Raw genomic sequence first — 19381 nt, 5'->3', positions numbered from 1 at the left:
TGAGTTTCCCGTGCATGAGGCTGGCTGGAAGCCTGCGTTTCTCTCTGCAGCTCGCCCTGCACTGATTCTAGGAGCAAATTGAAGATGTCCAGTCCCAGATAAAGCATGTCAGGCTGGATGGCAAGCTCAGCTGCCCTTTGAAAGTCAATGTTTTAACTCCTACTTCCTCAGGACTCTTTCCCCTGGTGCAGTAAGAAACACAAAATTGTAACGGACACCACACTTAGTGGTTGCTAATCTTAATGCTCCTGACTTCGAGATTTCCGTAGTACTTTCGACTTCCTCTTTGACTCTCATTCCCACTCCACAGGAAGCTGTGCCCCAGACAGGGGTTGATCCTCACTTTACGAGAAGAGATCAGGAGCTTCGTGCGCTGCTGTTTTCATCACACGCGTGAGCCCACTTCTTGGAACGGGGCGTCATTTCCAAGGTAACAGCATGATACAATATTTCAGTGATTAGTTTTGGCAGTCATGGTGCTAAGCTCTGATTTAATTTGTATCTGGAACTGTGTTCAGAACTTTACATAACAATGAAATTGTGCAGTCTTCTTTCTTTATATATTATATACAGACTACTTTTTAAAGTTAGGTATTGTTTATAAAAGATAACCTAAAGTATTTGCTTTGATTTATTTTGACGAAGTGTACATATCCATGTAATCATCATCACGAACGATACGCAGAACATGTTTGTTCTTCTGGAATGTTGCCTGTGGCTCCCGGCAGTCGATCCTCATCCCGTGCAACCTCAGAGGTACCATTCTCAGTTTCTTTTCCTTAGATGTTCTCAGACTTCAGATAACCACGTATCACATGCTCTTTGGTGTCAGGCATCTTTCACTCAACTTAATGCTTTGTGACATTTTCCATGCTGTAATGCGTATCTGTGGCTTGTTTCTTTTAACCGATGAGGAATATTCCATGGTTTCACTATATGTCATTTACCCAGGCTCCTGTTGATGGACATTTGGGTTGTTCCCATTTTTTATGAATGGAGCTTCTTTGAACATTTTCGTACAAAGGTTGCTGTGAATATATCTTCAGTAAATATTTAGGATTGGGATTTCTCTTTATAGGGTAGGTATATGTTTCACCTTAAAAGAAGATGGCATTTTCCCATTTTCCATTTCCACTAGTAGCAATCTGTGAGTTCTGGTTGCTCCGTATCCTCACCAGATTTGATATTTGGATTTGATTTTGCCATTCTATAGGATGTGAAATGGTACCTCCTTGAGGTTTTACTCTTTATTTTCCTGACAACTGATGATACTGAGCATCTTTTCAGGGTCGAGTGACCATTCGTTTATCTTCTTTTGTAGAGTGAGGATTGTAAATATTGTAAATATTTTTTTCCCTAAATTGTGACTTGCCTATTCATTTTTTTAACAGTATTTTTTGATGAAGAGAAATTTTAAATGTAGATAAAGTCCAATTTATCATTTTTTAAAAAATGATTAGTGCTTCTACAGGCTTGCTTAAAATATCTTTGCCAGCTCCAAAGTTGTGAAGATATTCTCCCAAATATTTCTTAGAAGTTTTATGGTCCTTCTATTTATGTTTAGGTGCATGGTCTATATTGAATTGATTTCTGTGTATTAAATAAAGTAGGGTCAAGTTTCATTGTTTCATATTAGGTATCGATTTTAGCTCTCTGTTAAAAAAAGACATTACTTTCCCTATTGAATTTTTTGCTAACTTCCTCAAGTATCAACTGATGGTATATGTGCGGATCTCTTTATGGACTTTCTGTCTGTTGCATTGATTACCATTTGTCCATCTTTAGGACAATCCCAGACTGTCTTGACTGCTGTAGTATTACAGTAACTTGACATTGGGGGGGTAGTGTAATTTCTCTCTGTTCCTTTCAACGAAATTATTTTAGTGATTCTAGATCTTTTAAATTTCCATATAAATTTTAGAATTGACTTGTCACTGTCTACAAAAGTCATCACAATATTTTAATTATGTTAAAGCTATAGATTACTTTGGGAAAGAATGGACATCTTAATAGTATGGTGTTCTTTAATAAATGAACACTGAATATCTATCTATTCATGTCTTACTCAATTTCCCTCATTGTCGTTTCCTAGTTTTACGTGTAGAAAGTTTTGTCTTATTGTAAATAATATTAGATTTTATTTTCCAATTATTTGTTGCTAGCATATTGAAATATGATTATGTTTACATATTGAAAATATATATATTGCTTACCGACTACTAAGTGTCATGTTATCGTAGGTTTTTCCTACATACTCTTTAATAAACTGAAGAAATTATCTTCTTTTTCTAAGAGATTAAAAAAAACATCTAGAATGGATACTATTAGTAATTTTAATAAACACCTTGAGTTATTCATATGGCTTATCTGTTAATATCATATTATTTTTATATATTAACATACATCTTAACATTAATGCGTTAATATACGTGACACACATTGTTAAAACAGTTTCTGCATTTCTGAGATAAGCCATACTTGGAGTCTATCCTGTTTACAATTTGCTGGATTTAATTTGCTGAATCAATGCAGTATTTTCCCTCTGGGGTTTAATTGGGTTTTATTTCTTTCCATTTTTCGCTTTATTTATTTATTTGTTTGTTTGTTTGTTTATTAAGCTGATTTAGGTTATAGACTCTGAGATCATCTGGCCCTTTCCAGGCCTTTCAGTTGAGGACAGCATTGTGGGAAACTCATCCTAGAATTAAGACCCTTCAGTGCTGGAAAGCCCGATGCCATGGTAGCAAATAGTTTCCCCAAACTGGCTGATATCCTTGGGAAAACCAGCTCAGGCCACAGTTCATTCTATAATGTATACATTTTTACATCTCTATTCTGTTATCTCCACATCTCTTTTCTTCTCTCTCCTTTTTCCTCTCCTCTCCTCAAAAGAACTTAGTTATGGATCTATCCAAAATACGTCAATCGGTGTGAACATTATTTGGCTTGGCTGCCCAAATATTTGGCAAGACATCGTGGCCTATAAATTCTTATTTTAAATGACAGATTTAATGTGTAAATTAGGAACAGAAAACATATTTGGTTGGACATTCCTACCAATCAATCAGTGCGACATTATTTGAAGTGGACCATTACCCACATGGTCTGTTTTACGTTTTCATACAGATTTAAATTTTATATTTTTCAATCCTATCTTTTTAATAAAAAGATGTGGAAAGAATAGAATTACTAACGAGACTAGAGGGTAGCACAATTGGTTTTAAAATGGGACGACACAGCAGACCTTGTTTAATAAGTTGGAAAACAATGCGGTATCACAGGGGGAAAAATCTGTATCCTGATGCAGCAAATACTAAGTAGTAAGGGGTGCATGAAACTAGATGTGGGGCCTCCGGAATTGTAGATAAAAATCCCAGCAACCATATTTCACAGTTGTTTACAGTGAATTTCCTTTCACAAGGCTCCAAAGATATTTCGCATGGACCGCTAAACTTAGCACAGTTTTCAGTATCAGAAAAATGGAGATAAATTAGAAAGGGCTCCTGAGTGGAAAGTCAGATAAGGGCCTGTGGCATTTACCCATTAGGGAACATAATTGAGTGAAAAATATGGTTTGACCGGCCACTAATGTAAGATATAGCCTTTAAGAAGGTGATAAATGTGAGTAACCCAGGCCCCTGGCATTTAATGAGCGCGTGTTACAAACCCTAAGGGGTGAACAGTTTTTCCATCTCAGGGGACAGAGAAGCCCCACGGAGATACCGGTGCAAGTTGTTTACATGCCCTTAGGCTTCTGTGAAGGTGACCGGAGACTTCAAGGTTAGATTCTTAGCCTTAGAGGAGAGGCAGCCTCTGGAAAAATATTGGCAATGCTCAGAGTACAGGAGACTCTTTGCAGAACATATTGATGCTGCACGTGGTGGCAGCTGGAAGGGGTCTCCCCGAGAATCTCATGTTCCCCAACGTAGGAAACTGTGAATCTGAGGAGGTTAAGTTGTGGAGGCCAGAGGCTACGATAACTTGTGTCATCCTTGTTAAAATCATCCTGCAAGTCAGTGACTGCAAGTCAGGAACATTAAGCATCTTGACGTCCAGCCAAGCAATCACTCCTCACAGGGGCCATCCTAAAAGTGGATGACACTTTCACATTCCAACTGAGGAGAACACAGGGCGGTCAAGTCCACAGCAGCAGTGACAGATACGGACCCACCATGGACAGGGCACCCTTTCATTACAGGGTCACTCACACCCACCCACACTCACACAGACGGCGGTGGTGTAGACACACCGGTTCACCTTCCGTGCACATCTTTGGGGTGTAGGAGGAAACTGGAGCACCAGAGAAAACCCCTAGACATGGGGAGAACGCGCCAGTTCCACTCAGACAGTGGCCCCATCAGGAGTCAATTTTTTTTTTTTTCCCTTATCAAAGTTATAATGAAACAACATTGAACGAAACTATGTTATTTGAGGACCTGCTGTATTCTTGTAAGTGAAGAAGTTAGACACTCAGAGGAGAAAGTTTTCAGAGGCTGAGAGTGGAAGAAAATGGTGAGGAAAACAGTATGTGGTCCATTCTTTTGGAAACAAAAAATAGAGTGGGGGTGGACCCATGAAGCTTACATACTTTAAACGTCTTTTCTCAAAAGCAGACTTTATAAAAGGGGATGAAAAGATGAAGTTAGGCTCTTCACAGATACACCAATTCAGCTGGTAGGAGTAAAGGATTTTGTTGACTGGTATGAGACTTAAAGGACACTTATTTGTTCTTGTGCTTTCTGTGGAGAATTTCTTTGGAAACTATCTTGAAATCTAAAAACATTTTATAAGAAAAACATGGGGGAAATTTCAAGGTCCTCAGAATTGTGGCTTTGGGAGATACCGGCTTATAAATAATATTTCAGATGGAGTATTTGCAAGGTCGAAAATAGATTATTATTAAGTTAGCCTAATGGATAATGAGGAAAATTGAAACCATTATAAACCAATATGTTTAAAGACGATTCAGCTTTTTTAGCTGACTTTAGCAAGGCTATTATAAAAATAGTTTTAGAGACACCATGCCTCTTTCTATATGTTACTTACGGTGGGTGGTGAGTTATGAGGGGAGATTCATCTTTGGCTGGAAAAGGATTCACTCCTGGCAGTGAACCAGCTCTTAGATCAAAGAAAACTAGATCATGCCAAGAAAAAAGAGTTGTGTTCTCTAAAGGCCCTGCAACTCCATCTTCATTGTTTTATTTATTTTACCAAGAAAGAAAGATAAAGGAAAGATGTTAACAGTGGTCAATCTGGGGTGATGGAAAATGGACAGTTATTATATTATATTCTGTAGGTGATTATATTTAAAAAAATTAAATAGACCATATGGTTTATTAAAACAGAATTGTGAAATAAGAATCTCATATTTTACATCTACACTTTGAAGGTTTATTTGTAAGTGTAAAAAATGAGAGAATGTGCAAATAAAGACACAGATAAAGATTTAATAGAATACTCATCACGTATTCTGCCATCTCATGAGAGCTAAACATTCACAGTTTCCATTTTTCATATCTGACCCTTATACTTATCTTGGCACTTTATAATGAAATTGAGCTGAAGCCAGCGAGTGCTCATGGGCTGTGTGTGAGTCACTGGGGCTGGGACAGGTGGCAGGCAGATGGCCTGGTGGGTACAGGTGGGTGCTGGAGCCAGGCTGCCGGCCTCCACTCCGGGCCTGCCGTGTGTGATGGGAACCTTACCTGGGTCTGCACCTCAATTCCTCACCTGTACTACTTGGAGGGAAAAGCAGTAGCTACTTTTTAAACCGCGAAGCGTACACTGCAGTACAGAGTAAACTTGTTAATACGCATTTAGTACTAAGGAAAGAGCTTGGCTCACAAGAAGCACTCAATAAACGTTCATGTTATCGTCATCATGGAAGAGGGTCCTGTTCTCAAGATGTAGCTAATGCCTCGCGTTTCTCAATCCTGTCCACACAGAAATCCTTCTGCACAGAAAAAGAAATGCCATTCCTTAAAGAAATCATACACTCTCAGGAGAACCTCTCCTACAGCAAGCTCCTTAAAGGACTCAGAGAGCATCGCGCTTCAACGTAATAGGAAAAAAGTATTAAAAGGAGCTTCAGCCCACAGGAATAGACGCATAATGCCGGGGAAAGGGCCGCGCCGATGTCGTGAGCACGGGCGACACAGCGGCTGTTTCGTTTCGATGAGCTCGAAAGGGGAGGAAAAAATGTGTTTGGAGAAGACAGGACAGACATTGAACAGGAGAGTGAGTTTTAAGGGGCAAAACTGAAAACAAGAAAAAATCCTTTCAACAAAACCAGCAACTGCACCCCCTGCACCCTGACCACATTGCACAACGCGCCCAGAATTGGGGGGACGCGCCAGTCCCTCTGCATGCGACGTCCACAGCGGGAATTACCGAATGAATAAATTGCTTTTTTCCTCTCTCTTTCTCTCTCCTTTTTTTCATTTTTTATTAATTTATTTTTTTACTTACGGAGACGACGGCGTTGCACGCGCACCCGCTGACCGTGAGCCGCGCCCGCCGTGCGGAATCTGCGGCGGCGAAACCGCGCGTGGGGCTCCGGCGGCGTTGCGAATCGGCTGATGCGAAACCGCGGATACGGGGGAAAAAAAATACAGCAAAATCCACGTGTGAGGGGCTCGGCGGCCCCGTAGTTGGAGCCCGGGCTGTTCGAGGGGCGCCCGGAAGGGTCGCCGTGAGAAGTACGTCTGAGTCGCTGCGCTCGGCCGGCTCCGGCGTCGCCTTCGGATGCTGGACCCGGCGGGCGGCGGCCGTGGCCGGGAGGTCAGCGGCGGAGCGCGGCTCAGGTAGGCCCGCGGCAGGTGCGCCGGCTGGCGGGCGTGTCCCACGCCCTCGCGGCCTGGATGTTGAGACCTTGGCATGGTTTATTTGAAATCTTCTCATTTTAAAGCTTTAGTGGGGGGGAAAAAAAAGAAAGAAAGAAAAGAAACGCCCCTTTGCCTGAACGCCGACCTTTTTTGTTGCTGCTGTTGTGGTTTTAACCCCATTCCGCAATGGACGTGACTCTGTGCATGTGATTCTCCAGCTCTGGCTCGGGACATCACAAAACGTGTCCTTTCGTATCACTCTGGAGGCAAACTACATGGCTTGGTAACATAGTTTCCTAATACACGATCCAGGCCTACGAGCGAGGCTTTTCTCACGTCGCCAGATGGTTTTCCCCATTCGCTCTGCCGCTCTCACTCTCAGCTTGCGCAAACGGCAGAATAACTGAACCTCGATGCAGTTCTTTTCAGGGAGAAGCGACTTCTCCAACTTTGAACCCTCAGCTCTTATATCTCTGCCTTTGTACCTTGTGCCGTAAGTATTTGCATAGGATCATTTTCGTATGAGCAAAATTATACTTGCGTGGCACATGCTACAGAGCAGGAACCACTGCTTTCATTTAATGTATTTTCTTCCATCCATCCTTCTTCACGAAAGGATGGCGAAATAATTTATTAAGCGCTAAAGTGGTTGCGCCAATTTAGCTGTGCACCAGCAGAACGAGAAATGCTGATTCAACTATTCCTTTAACAGCATTAAGTGTTTTCATTGTTGTTTAACTCTCGCTAATTTGATAGGGGAAAAAAACCCACAGTATCTTGACATTTTGAATTTTTTTAAAAAAGAATAAACATCTTATTTGTCCAGGTTTGGGCTCTATTGAGGCCATAGACTGAGGGCATAGTTATAATAGGTCATATGATAGTAATAGTAATATTAAATATATATATACCGAGTGTTATCCTAAGCACTTTATAGATTTTAGTTTATTTAATGCTCATTAAAACTGTATGATGTATGTACTATTATGATCTCGATATTACAGAAGATGAAACCAAGGTATCAAAATGTTAGGTAACTTGCTGGCAATCACAGATTACTGAGGCCCAGACAGGATTAAAACTCCCTTTACCTCAGGGTTGAAGAGCGCCTCTCAGCACACTTGCATAATCCATGCTGTCTTGCGAATACGATTTTTCGAGCAATAGCTTCTTCATTTAGGCCACAGGCAGGGCTTTGAAAAGCTCAAGACCAGTGGCAGTTTCTCTCCAGCTTTGAATCTGAAGCATTTTATCTGACAGACATTTATTGTCTTGCAGATTAACTAGATAACTTTGGGAAATAATTTGGGCGTGGGTTTTAAAGGTGTCAGGGAACATCGGAACCATAAGTAGTAGTATTTCATGGCCTTTTTTTGTTCTCCCTTCACAGTAGATCTGAGCCCAAACCCCTTGTAAGAATAGAGTTATGAAGATGAATTTATTTGCAGTGAACATTATTTGCATACTATGGACGAAGACATATATGTGTCTTAAAGCCAGGATGGCTGGGCCTTCACAGTACCATTTATTGGAAAATTCTTTTGTTTGTATTCGTTGAGTTTGTATTCGTTCGGAGACTTTCATATTTCTAGCTTTATTTATTGCTTCTTGCAATAACAATTACACGGCTATTCTTCACAGATTTGTTGAATTATTAAATGCATTCGGTATGAACAAGGGGGACACTTGTAGGATTGGAAGGTCTCAGGGGTCTCCTTATAATCCCCCCACCCCACCCACCGCAACATGAAAGGGACAAAGGAAGCTTGGTGAGCGGACTCAGAAGAGCTGTTCACAAGGCAACATCTGTCTCAGTAATGGTAAAAAGTTCCCTATTTCGCCTACTCACTTCTCTGATAAGTCCTCTTTTCCCTTACAGCATCTCAAGTGTGTCATCTTTTATGACGTGTGGGTCAGCCATGCCCCTCTTTTGTATGCAAGTAGCTCATTTTTTATTACCGTTTGTTCCAGGAGTGTCCTCTTCTCTCTAGCCTTGCAGGATGTCTGTTCCTTTCTATGTGTCTGGTAGGTGACAGTCTTTCCCTTTCGTGTGTTTAGGGAGGGACGTCTCTTTTCGGCATGCATTCCATTTGACATTTTTGTGTTCTCGGGGCGTCCACACTTAATATTTTCTTCAGGACTGAGTACTTAAATTGCGAATATTATTTTTCCCTTTTGTTAAAATAAAAGTTTCTGTTATGTTACTGTTATAAGTGTCATCAGCGAAATTTCTTGTTACTTTGACATGCTGAATTTTGTGCTGAGACAGTGGATGCCAATTTAGCTTTGTACTTTTGGGTGGGATGCTGATGGAGATTAGTGGGGGAAATTGGAGTATTATTACCTTTCCACATTAGATAGAGATTTTCGGTTCCCACCCACACCAAAAGGATTTTCCCTCATAGCCATTCTGCTCTTTGCCTCAAAGTATTCTCTGGAAACTACCATTTACTGTAAGTAATCTCATGGCAGAAAGGGGAATAAGAGGGTGTGTGTGTAAGTTTCTTTAGCAAAGATTACAAGAACAAGGGGAGGAGGAAGGAGGCTTTGTTTAATGCCTACTTTGTGATAAACGTGATGATGTGTGCTTTCATATATTGATGCTCGTCTAATTGATCGTCGGTTTAGCGTAATAAATAGAAACGTTGGGGTACACTAGTGAGCAGTGAATGGCCAGGGGCTGTGGGAGGCAAGCTTCATAGTATGGGAGGATCGGGTGTCTCCTGTTTCCAGCGAGAGGATGCGATTGCTTTGTTTGAATAATTCTGTGAACTTCCAGGGAACTGAGACCCCTTGCTCAGGGGTAAGTAGGGACTGTGCCTGGTCTCTCTGGGAGCCCCATTTGTCTAGGGAGCTTATTATGCACAGGAGCGGAGCGGGGAGGGGGACCTGCTGTCAGGCCATTGAAGGCCCTTCCAATTTGCCGGATGTCAAAAGCAACACATGATATTGAGCCTTAATTTTAGGTCTTACACCACAACAGTCCATGATAGAATTTCCAGATTGGCTGGCAGTCCAGGGAAGTTTATTTATTAAGTTATTTCTTTTCTTCTTTCTCTTAATGTTACCTAGAGTATAACCCTTTATCTGTTTGAGCTATATTTTCAGTGTTTCTGTGCTCAGAATCTGTAATCCATGCTCCTTTATTTTTCATGTGATTCAATACCACTTTTCTTCTGGGATCAGCTAACTCGTCTTTCATCTCTGTAAAATTCTTCTAGTCTATCTGGAAATTGTGCTTTACATCTGTCCATCTTATGCTGCTTTTGTTATTTGGTAATAATTATTAGAGGGAATTGTGATATTTCTTCCATTGCTTTATTACACAGTTGTTTAACTATTTTGTTAGTATTCCATTTTTCATGTTTGCTTTGACTGCTAAGTTTGATCATAAGTGTGTAAAAGTTACAGTGTCTTGTGCTTAGTTTTATCTTCTGTGGTACTTAGTGTTGGCTTTTTCAGAGAGCAGGTGGTGGGCACATGCTTTGGAAGTACATATACATGTACATCACCATGAATACTCATACTGACAACAAATATATTTAACTTGTATATTTAAGGTACTCAGTTTTTGACGTGTAATTTAAACGTGACACTATTCCTATTTTGGACTCACTCTTTATTTAAGTTGTATTCAGCAGGAAAACTTTCTTCCTGCCACTAAATAAAAAAACTGTGGTGGATATTATGGCTTTTATGATCAATCCTAAATAATAGGAATTTTCTTTTCTTTTTTTTTTTAGATGAGGCAACCCTTGGTTGACCTCACAGATTGCAAGGACTTTGTCAGCTTACAATCCCTTATTTTTTATTTTTTATGCCTACAGCACCTGGTCTTCCTAGGTGGCCTCCCATTCAAGTACTAACCAGGCCCGACCCTGCTTAGCTTCTGACAGGATCCGGTACGTTTAGGGTGGCGTGGCCATAGACTATACTGTTTTTCTGTTTCCCTGGCTGTCATGCCTCGGTCCAGAATCATTGTCTCATTTCCTATCCCTAGTAAAGAAACCTGATTCTGAGGATTCTTGCATTTAGATCAGACTCTATAGGTCTCTTTCTATACACATTTAGTTATTTCCTGTTTTACTCTGTTAACTGTCATAGTAAATTCTCTTTTTTGCTCTTTGATTACGTAATTTACTTGTATTTTCACCTCCTGTACATGTTCTCAGAACTCTCTTTTAAAAAGTTTTATCTTTTTATTTTTTTTCTCAGAAAAGCATTGAGTTTCCTCAGCCTAACAAACATTCATCTTTCCTCCTTCCCAGTAGACAGCCTGGAAGAGAGGTGTTTCCTTTCTTTTTTTAATGTGTTGGGTGCATCGGATTTCCTCATGTCTTTATCATTGGATTTCTCACGTAGCGCCTAGAGATCAAAGTGTTCCTTTTTACGCATCTAGTGTTTTCTTCGTTTTATGTACTGCCTACCTTGCCGTCTTCCAAACGTCGCCAGCACCCCGGGCTCTCGTTTTTGAATGAGGGCCCGCACTCTCTGCTCCGCGTTCCTCTCTCGAGCATCTCTTCCGTTGTAGGTGGCTGGGTCTTTCTTCCTGGCCATCCTTCCTTTGGCCCTCCCCCAGAAGGGCCCCCTTCCCTCCATGAGGCCTTTCTGTTCTGTCGCCGGTATTAGTGTTCTGGCCTCACAGGCAAATTCTTCTCTTCATTTTTGTCGCGTGGCGTGGGATTCTCTGTTGAGCCTAGTCGAGTTCAGAAAATTCTTTTCCGTTTTCAGTGTATGAAACCATCACTACTTCTTCTTGTCCCGAGGAAGATGGTCTTTTTCCCCTCGCACAACAGACGAATTACCTGACGTTTCTCTTCTTGTGCTAAGTAAAATTTATCATCATTTCTATGTATTATTCATCAATTTCATAGTTTATGTTCTGTCTGCGGATTGGGACCCTTCCTCACAACTTGGGGCTGTTGTACTTACCCTGTGCGGTTAAGAGTTTCTAAGCATTTCATTTCTTCTGCTGCCTTATAAAACTTTTTTTGTTCGGAACGGCAGGCCGAGTGCATTACATCCTCCCGTTCAGTCAGCAGTCCCTTTGCTATTCTCTATTATCTTGGCAGCACATCTCTGTTTCTTTTTCCACAGTACAGAGATAGTACATTTAACTGAAGGTAAATGTGTTTAGCTATCGTTTTCTCACACACAGTCTTCATGTTTTGGGGGCATAATTTTTAAATACCTTTTGGCTAGTAGTCAAAAGATAAATGGGTTATTTTGACACACTATTCTTGTTTAATAGATAATTATCACATTTTGTTATTTAAAAAATCTCAGGACACATTAAATTCTTTAATTTTTTGTTTTACTCTTTGTTGTCTATATTACTTTTCTCCCTTTGTATTTTAGTGCACCCCCAGATTACGTGTATCCAATTAATCTGTGCTGTAGAGATGCAAAAACAAATATCATGAGCTGGGTACACACATAGCATCTTACAAAATGTTGAGATTAGAAAGATTCATTAAAAAAAATAGTCTTTGCTCTCAAAAAAATCACAATCCAGAAGGGAAAACACATGATTAGACCAACAGTTAAATTCCAGTGTGAGAGGCACCGTGGCAAAAGCACGTACGCGTGGACGGAGGAGAGAGTTCTTGACCCTAAAGATAAGAGGAGATGCCTCGCAGAGGCAGGCGACACTCGGCAGCGCTGTTACAGCACATGGTCGTCACAGAGACGGAGCGATTTCCGACAGAGAGCATGGCACGTGAGCAGTCTGGAGGAGGGGAGCGGCAAGGCCGGTGCTGGCCCGCAGGTAATTCAGCATTGCTGGAACATTCACCAGGCAGTAGATGTGGGTGAGCTGGGGGCGGTGAGGGTGGAAGGAATGGTGGACAAAGGTCGTGGAATATTTTGCTCAGCCTTTGAGGTAAGAGTATTGACTTTCTTCTGTTTGTGAGGAGAAACCATTAAAGGCAGATAGGCAGGGGAGTTGGTCAGATAGGATGTTTCAGTCACTGCAGAGGACGCATTTGAGGGTAGCAACACAGAAGTCAGCAAGGCGAGTTCTGAAGAAGGACATGCAGGTGGTGATGGAGAAGAAGAGGCTCGCTCCTGCCTGGACGTGACCCCGGGCAGCGGAAAAGGAGGACAATGGGCAGATCAGACGCGCTGCCGATCAGTGCGGACAGCCCTGGAGAAATAGTAGCTCACACCTCCATGGCAGCCTTATTTGTTCTTTCTACCCTAAGTGCAGCGTCGTGTTCTATCCGAAAGCCTGACCTCTTAAATTACCTGCCTCTCCAGGCCGTTCACTTCCTGTTTTGTAGCTCAATACAGTGTTTTTACATAAGAAACACAGGCTCATTTTTCACGGGGATGGTTAGGAGCCACCACGGGGCAGCCGCAAGTGATGGGTCCCGGAATCGCGATGGCAGCAAGCAATTCATGGCACACTGTAGCTCATAGAGTGGCTTCTCGCACACCTAGTCTCTTTATGCAAGGACTGACCCACAACATCCAGATTTCGTGACACAGGGGGTGCATTATATTTACGCCCGCAGAGCTACGTCAGTATAATTTTTGCTGAGCAATTTTATGAACGACCTAGGTGAGTGAGTGTGTCTGTGTTTCAGAGACGCCTAAGCGTGTTGAGAGGGTAAGTGGTATGTCCGCTCAGCCACGTCCCCTACAGGCAGGTCCCTGGCGAAACTTATACATGGATGCAGTACCATCCATTTTATCTTTTTCCTCATTCAAAATCCTTAAATACTATCTTTAAAAAAAGGACTCGGGGCGCAGTGTCCCCGAGGAGCCAGGGAGTGTCGGCGTCCAGCCGGGATGCGCCGTCGGTGCACTCTCGTGGGCGCGTCCCCCTCGGTAACTTGCACGGGTACCGTTTTGTCCACCGCGGCACTGGATGCGCTCTTCGTTTTCCGCCGACGTTGTGCTGCTATTTCACACATTCTTCTAAGGTATTCCAGAGCCCTCAGATGTTCGGATGTTCTTCTCTTCTCTTTGATAGATTTAAAAAACAAAAACAAAAACAAAAACCTCTGCTCCCCACGGTTGTGGTTCGCATCGTTCCTTCCGCGCGCTCGGGACGCTCGGCTGGAAGGCAGCCCCCGCCGCGCCCCCGCCACCCATGCACAGCGCGCATCAGTGCCCCTTCGCTTTACAGTCAGTAATTTGCATCCTTGGCATCTTCCTCAAGGCCTCAGTTAGAACGATGCTTCCCTCGCAGCGTCGGCGTCTGCCAGTGAGCACGAAGCACCTTCCTTTCCGCAGGGGGGACTCGGGGATACTTACCTTTCCTTCAGCGTCCCCGCGAGGCCCATCCTCGCTCGCGGCACTTACCGGCTGCATCCACCTGTTCACGGCATCCTTCACCCCTCCCGCCATGCCCACCAGGTGTCCCCCCCCCCCGTGTTTTAACTGTTCCCATGTGACCCCGACACCTCGTATTCATTCCAGAGAAATGCAGGACTGTCATAAACCATCCCCAGTGAGCCATCTCTCTGCCTTCGGCACCAGGTCTGCCGTATTCCCCGCCGATGCTCCATGGGTCCCCCCTGTCACAGGCATACGGTCCCTTCGCCTTCTTCTCTCATCACCGCTGTTCTACGCCCCTGGAACCGCCTTCCGCTCCCAGGCTGCCCTGCTGTGTTACCTGTTCTCACCGCAGGTGTCTCTTACTCTTGCTCGCTTTAGGGGAGCGCGTTGCTTCTCTGGTGCAATCATATTCATGATCGCGTTCGGCGAACGCTTGCTCAGAGTCCGCCCAGAGCAGGGCTCATCAAAACGCAGGCGGCATCGTTAGTGCGACGTGCTGTCTGCCGCGTGCGGTGCAGCCTCTCGCCCGTGCTTTGGCAGAATTGGGAGAACTTATGCAATTTTCTCGTCTCTGTCAGAACACCTGAAACAGAGCTCTTTATGCACTCTAGCCTTTACGTACACCTGTAGTCATTTCTTACCGTGAGCGGGTCGTTCTGACCTCTTGGAGTGCCTGTGCTGAGCGGAGCCGAGCTCTCTTCTCTCCCTGTGTCGGACCTGGCCCTTCGGATTCCCTAATGCGCTTCGCTCACCCACCAGAGGGACGGCGATGCTGTACAGCGAGGCCCCCCGGCCAGTGCAAGCAGATTTAATCGGTCTTCTCGGAGTCTCACTCGGGATTTTTCCTTAGATGACCAAAGGGCGCCCTCCTCATCCTTTGTAATGTGTACTGCCCATCACTGTGTCCATAAGAATTATAAAACATGACTGTGTTCGTTAACTTGTCTGCGTCCGGTCCTGTCCTCTACCAGAGTGCTTACGCTCGTCACCGTTCTGCCTGGGAACGTGGAACCTTTTATCCCATGGGACAGAATAGCTCTAAACAGTCGTCGCCGTCCCCTCTAGTGCTGTAAGGGAAACGGTTTTTCGTAAATGCTAAGTCTTTATGGAACCTCGCGCCCGTATCAACTTTTGTCCTTTTATTTGGTTTTTCAGCTAACTAAGACAGCTGAACGACCAAGTTATCCTCTTTCTGTCCTCTGCAATTATCCTTTGTTTTTTAGGGCGTGAAACCTTCAGTCTTTTTCTGTTTGAAGACTAACCAAGTACGTTGTTTTTATTTTTAACATTCATTCATTCTTCACATGTTTACAGAACACGTACGTCTGCCTGGACATCTTCTAAACCTGCTAATACAAAAGTGAACAAAAACTCCTGCCTGCGACAATCTTACCCCTTAGATAGGGAGGCAGGAACTAACTGAATTAAGAAACAAAGTGCATTTTATATTAGTGAGAGCTGCAACAAGGAATAGTGATCAGAAATACGCGTGTGTGTTTATAGTCTCTGTTTTTACAAATATATATGTCCTGTCTTATAAACTCATTTTTCATGGCTTTAAATTATCTTTTACTATAACATTTTTATATTGTTTGCCATATTACTAAAATTATATTTATTGGATTAAATATGTAGACTACACATAAGAAAAATAAAACAAAAAATTGTTTTTACCCAGCTAATCAGGATGGCTGCTATCTATATTTTCATCCATGTAGAGACTGTGAACTGTATTACGTGTCATTATGTATTTTCCACTACGTCATTTTTGACACCTGGGCAATATTTTATCCTATGAATATTGAGCAATTTGCTCCATCAGATTAGATTATTAAATATTAATTTCCGGTGTTTTTCTTTTACCGTTCTGCAGTTAGCCTCACTGAAGAATTTTTATGTTTCACATTCCTGCTCTTTTCCTCTAGATAAATTCCTCTCTTGACTCGAATTGAATTATGGGGCTATGATATGTGTTACCAAATTGTTTTCTAGATAACTACATCCATTTATGTGTGACTCAGGGGCATATGTGAGTGCCATTTCTATGAGGTATTGATATTATGGAGTTTTACTTTATTTTTGCTTTTCCAAATTGGTAGGAATAACAACTTATTTTGAAACTTAATATTTCCTGAAATAATATTGGAATTAAACTTTTTAAATGAGTTCTAGGCTATTTATATTTCCTTTTGTCAACTGCTTGTTCTTATTAAGATCTTTTTCTCATTTATTCTAGAGAGACCCCTCTACATTAAAATCAGTGATTCTTTTTCATATAGGTTATCAATAGTTTTCCTAGTTTGTTATAAATTTCTTCATGATGACTTTTAAATTTTTTTTAAAAAATTAAAACAATTTTCAATTATAGTTGTCTTCTCGACAATTTTTGGCTTCAAATGCTTTATCTACTCAGTTTATGATGTACTTTTCCATATGTTCTCAAAAAGGTCATTCTGTGCCTGAAAACGGATAAACATTCACTATATTTTCTTTTAATTGCATTTTACTCCTTATGATTAAACATTTCCACACTTGGAAGTGACTTGGGTACGTGATGTGAGGTAGGGCAAGGTTTGTTTTTCCAAAAAATAATCGAAACTGCATCTTTTCTGTAATCTGTTATTCTTTATAGATTTGAAATGGCTTTTATAGAACACATATGTGCACAGAATACTTTTTTTCAGATTTACACAGTTTCGCTTTTCTTCCCCTTTGTTAATTTATTTATTTTGCTCATTTAATTTAACTCGGCTGTCTTCATTTGATTCCTGGCAGGGTGTACTTTTCCCCTAAACAAGTAGGCCATCAAGCCCTTGGCGTTTGGGGGTCCCCCTTCCTTCCTCATCCTGTCCCACCCCGTTTTGCCTTCTCATGCTTGAGTCACAGAGGGCCATTGTCGCCATCGGATTTTGAAGCTATCCTGACTCTCTGCCGTGGTAATCCAGTGAAGACTTTTTGCATTCTCTATGTCTTCGTTATTTCCACTTTAGGCGCTTCCTTTCTTCCCTAGATGTCGTAAGGTGCTTTTCCTTAAACTCATTTTGCACTGGCTTTCTCACGTCTCCTCTTCCCTCATCACCCCGGAACATTCTTCTGTCTTCTTCCTGACCTCAGGCTGTGTTTTGGTTCCATCTTAGCTCTGTCGCCTTTTCTTGCCTCTTCCTGTGCCGTGTGCGCCGTCGTCACTGTCTTTGAATCCAGTGCATCGCGATCATCCCTCTCACTGACTCTTAGGCAGGCTCAGATTCCTGCCTTGCCTCCATTACCTGTCCTGCGATCACTTCTGACCCCCGTATTCGGTACATTGTCTTCGATGTGCGCCTCACAGTAACGGAGCTTTCTCATTTTGTGCAGTACAAGTACTGTGTTTTCCCCACAGATGAGTTTTTCTCTCTGTGTCTCGTCTACTTTTGTTCGTGCCTTTTAATTTACTCCAAGGTTATCTTCAATCCCCTTTTTATATCTCAGCTCCCTTACTTTCTTTCAACCTCTACCCACCCTGTATATGTCAATAATGTTCTTTTGTCCCGGGTAGTTCACCAGATTTAAGACAGTTGCTTTTTGTCTCCCTCCATGAAAGTCTGCTTTTATTCTTGAGAGATGGGGATGTTTTCTTCTTTACACAATTGTTCTTATTTTCCGTCTTGCCCTTCAGTAAATGATTTGTTTTCGCCTTTACCTGGTTTTCTTTTCCGTTTTCATTTCCTTTTTTTCCTCTGTATTTTGAACTCTCCTGTATTTCACATCTCAACTTTCTTCTTAGTCAGTGTTTCGTGGTACCTTTGTATCCGAGGAGCGCGATGTTGTTCTTTAATCCTTCCCGTGTTGTTGACGCCAAGTTAAACCATCTTTGCTTTTGACAAACGGTCCACTTTTCTTTTTAAAACCGCAGTAAGTGCTCTTATTTTTCAGCGCCTTTTTTAAAGCGGCGTTTCCTCTCATCATCTTTTTGTACCCTACATCTTTTTACTTTTCTTCAATTTCAGTTTTATGCCTCTGTCTCATCCTTTGTGTTCCTCTGTTATTTATGGATTCTGTATTTTTCTCTTTTAAATGCTTGAGACATATTGGTCTGCTAATAGATTTAGAATACATTCTTTCTTACTCTGTTTGTTTTTGCCGTATTGTGTAGTTACTTTAAAGTCCATCCATGTCTGGTAACAAGCGAACGGAGGAGCTAATATTAAATAGTGGAAGAGCTTGGAAGAAATCGACTAGTGTGGTATGACAATGAGAGAGTCGGAAGAGTTCTAGCGTTCTAACATTCTAAATAGTTTGGGTCTTCAAGGGTCGCCCCGAATTATGAGCAGTCGGTCACAGAAGTGGGGCAGCATATTGCATAGAGTGGGGGCGGCACGTAGGTTGGACTAAAGGCAGGGGAGTTTGGATTTGTTGCGAGAATACAGAGCGAAGGGGTCACGGGGCAGGTGGACAGCGGCGGGACAGGCGGCGGGACAGGCGGCGGGACAGGCGGCGGGGCGTAAGCTGGGCCGACCGCGCAGGGACGCGCCGGCCGCGACCGAACGCCTGCTGGCCCTGGGCGTCCTCCTCCTCGTGACTCAGTTCCAACGTTTGCGGATTCATTTTTTCTTTCTAAAGTATGGTTTTTCTTATAATTATCCTGTTTCAGGCGCACATAACTTCTTAAATCAGGCTAGATTTTTAAAAAAATATCAGTTTTATAAAATTTTCTGGCAGTTTATTGTCATATTGCTCCTGTCCAATTCTGTTCCCTCCTGGAACTCCCGCCGCACACACATTAGACTGAGTCACCCGGCCCCGCGGCTCCTTAGACTCTTTTCGGTATTTTCTACCTTCATCTCTTTGTGCTCTGATCTCTTTCTATCAAATTTTTCATAAGCCCTATACGCTTTCCGCTATTTCATTGAGCTATTTTTAGTCGTGTGATTTCTATTTTATTGTTTTTCCAGAACATATTTAAGTAGTGTTTTATAATCCATTTGTTTTAACATATTGTACAGTTATTTTAAAGTCCATCCATGTCTGATAACTTCAAAATCTGCACTACCTGTGGGTCTGTGTATTTCATTTGTTTATTTTCCCAATTTGTGATCATTTAGCCTACTTCTCGGTATGCTTGGCAATTTTTCATTAAATGGTGGACATGGTATGTTGACAGTTTTCGAATTTTCAGTTAACATCCTACTCTGGAGAGGATTGGATTTTTATTTTTATTTTTACTTTATTTATTTTTTATATCAGGCAGATAGAATAGTCAGATCATCATCAGTCCACTCAGGTCCCTTTCAAGG

At 42.1% G+C, this 19381-nt stretch overlaps 1 pseudogene; it reads right to left on the bottom strand.

Moving 5' to 3' along the window:
• Positions 1-10642: 10642 nt before the first annotated feature.
• On the bottom strand, positions 10643-10754 carry LOC118613475 (annotated as a pseudogene).
• Positions 10755-19381: the final 8627 nt, after the last annotated feature.

Source organism: Rousettus aegyptiacus, unplaced genomic scaffold, assembly GCF_014176215.1.
Source record: "Rousettus aegyptiacus isolate mRouAeg1 unplaced genomic scaffold, mRouAeg1.p scaffold_m13_p_18, whole genome shotgun sequence".
In the NCBI taxonomy this organism is placed as follows: domain Eukaryota; kingdom Metazoa; phylum Chordata; class Mammalia; order Chiroptera; family Pteropodidae; genus Rousettus; species Rousettus aegyptiacus.
Note: the sequence above shows the minus strand (reverse complement) of the source record. Positions and strands in the feature narration are given on the sequence as shown.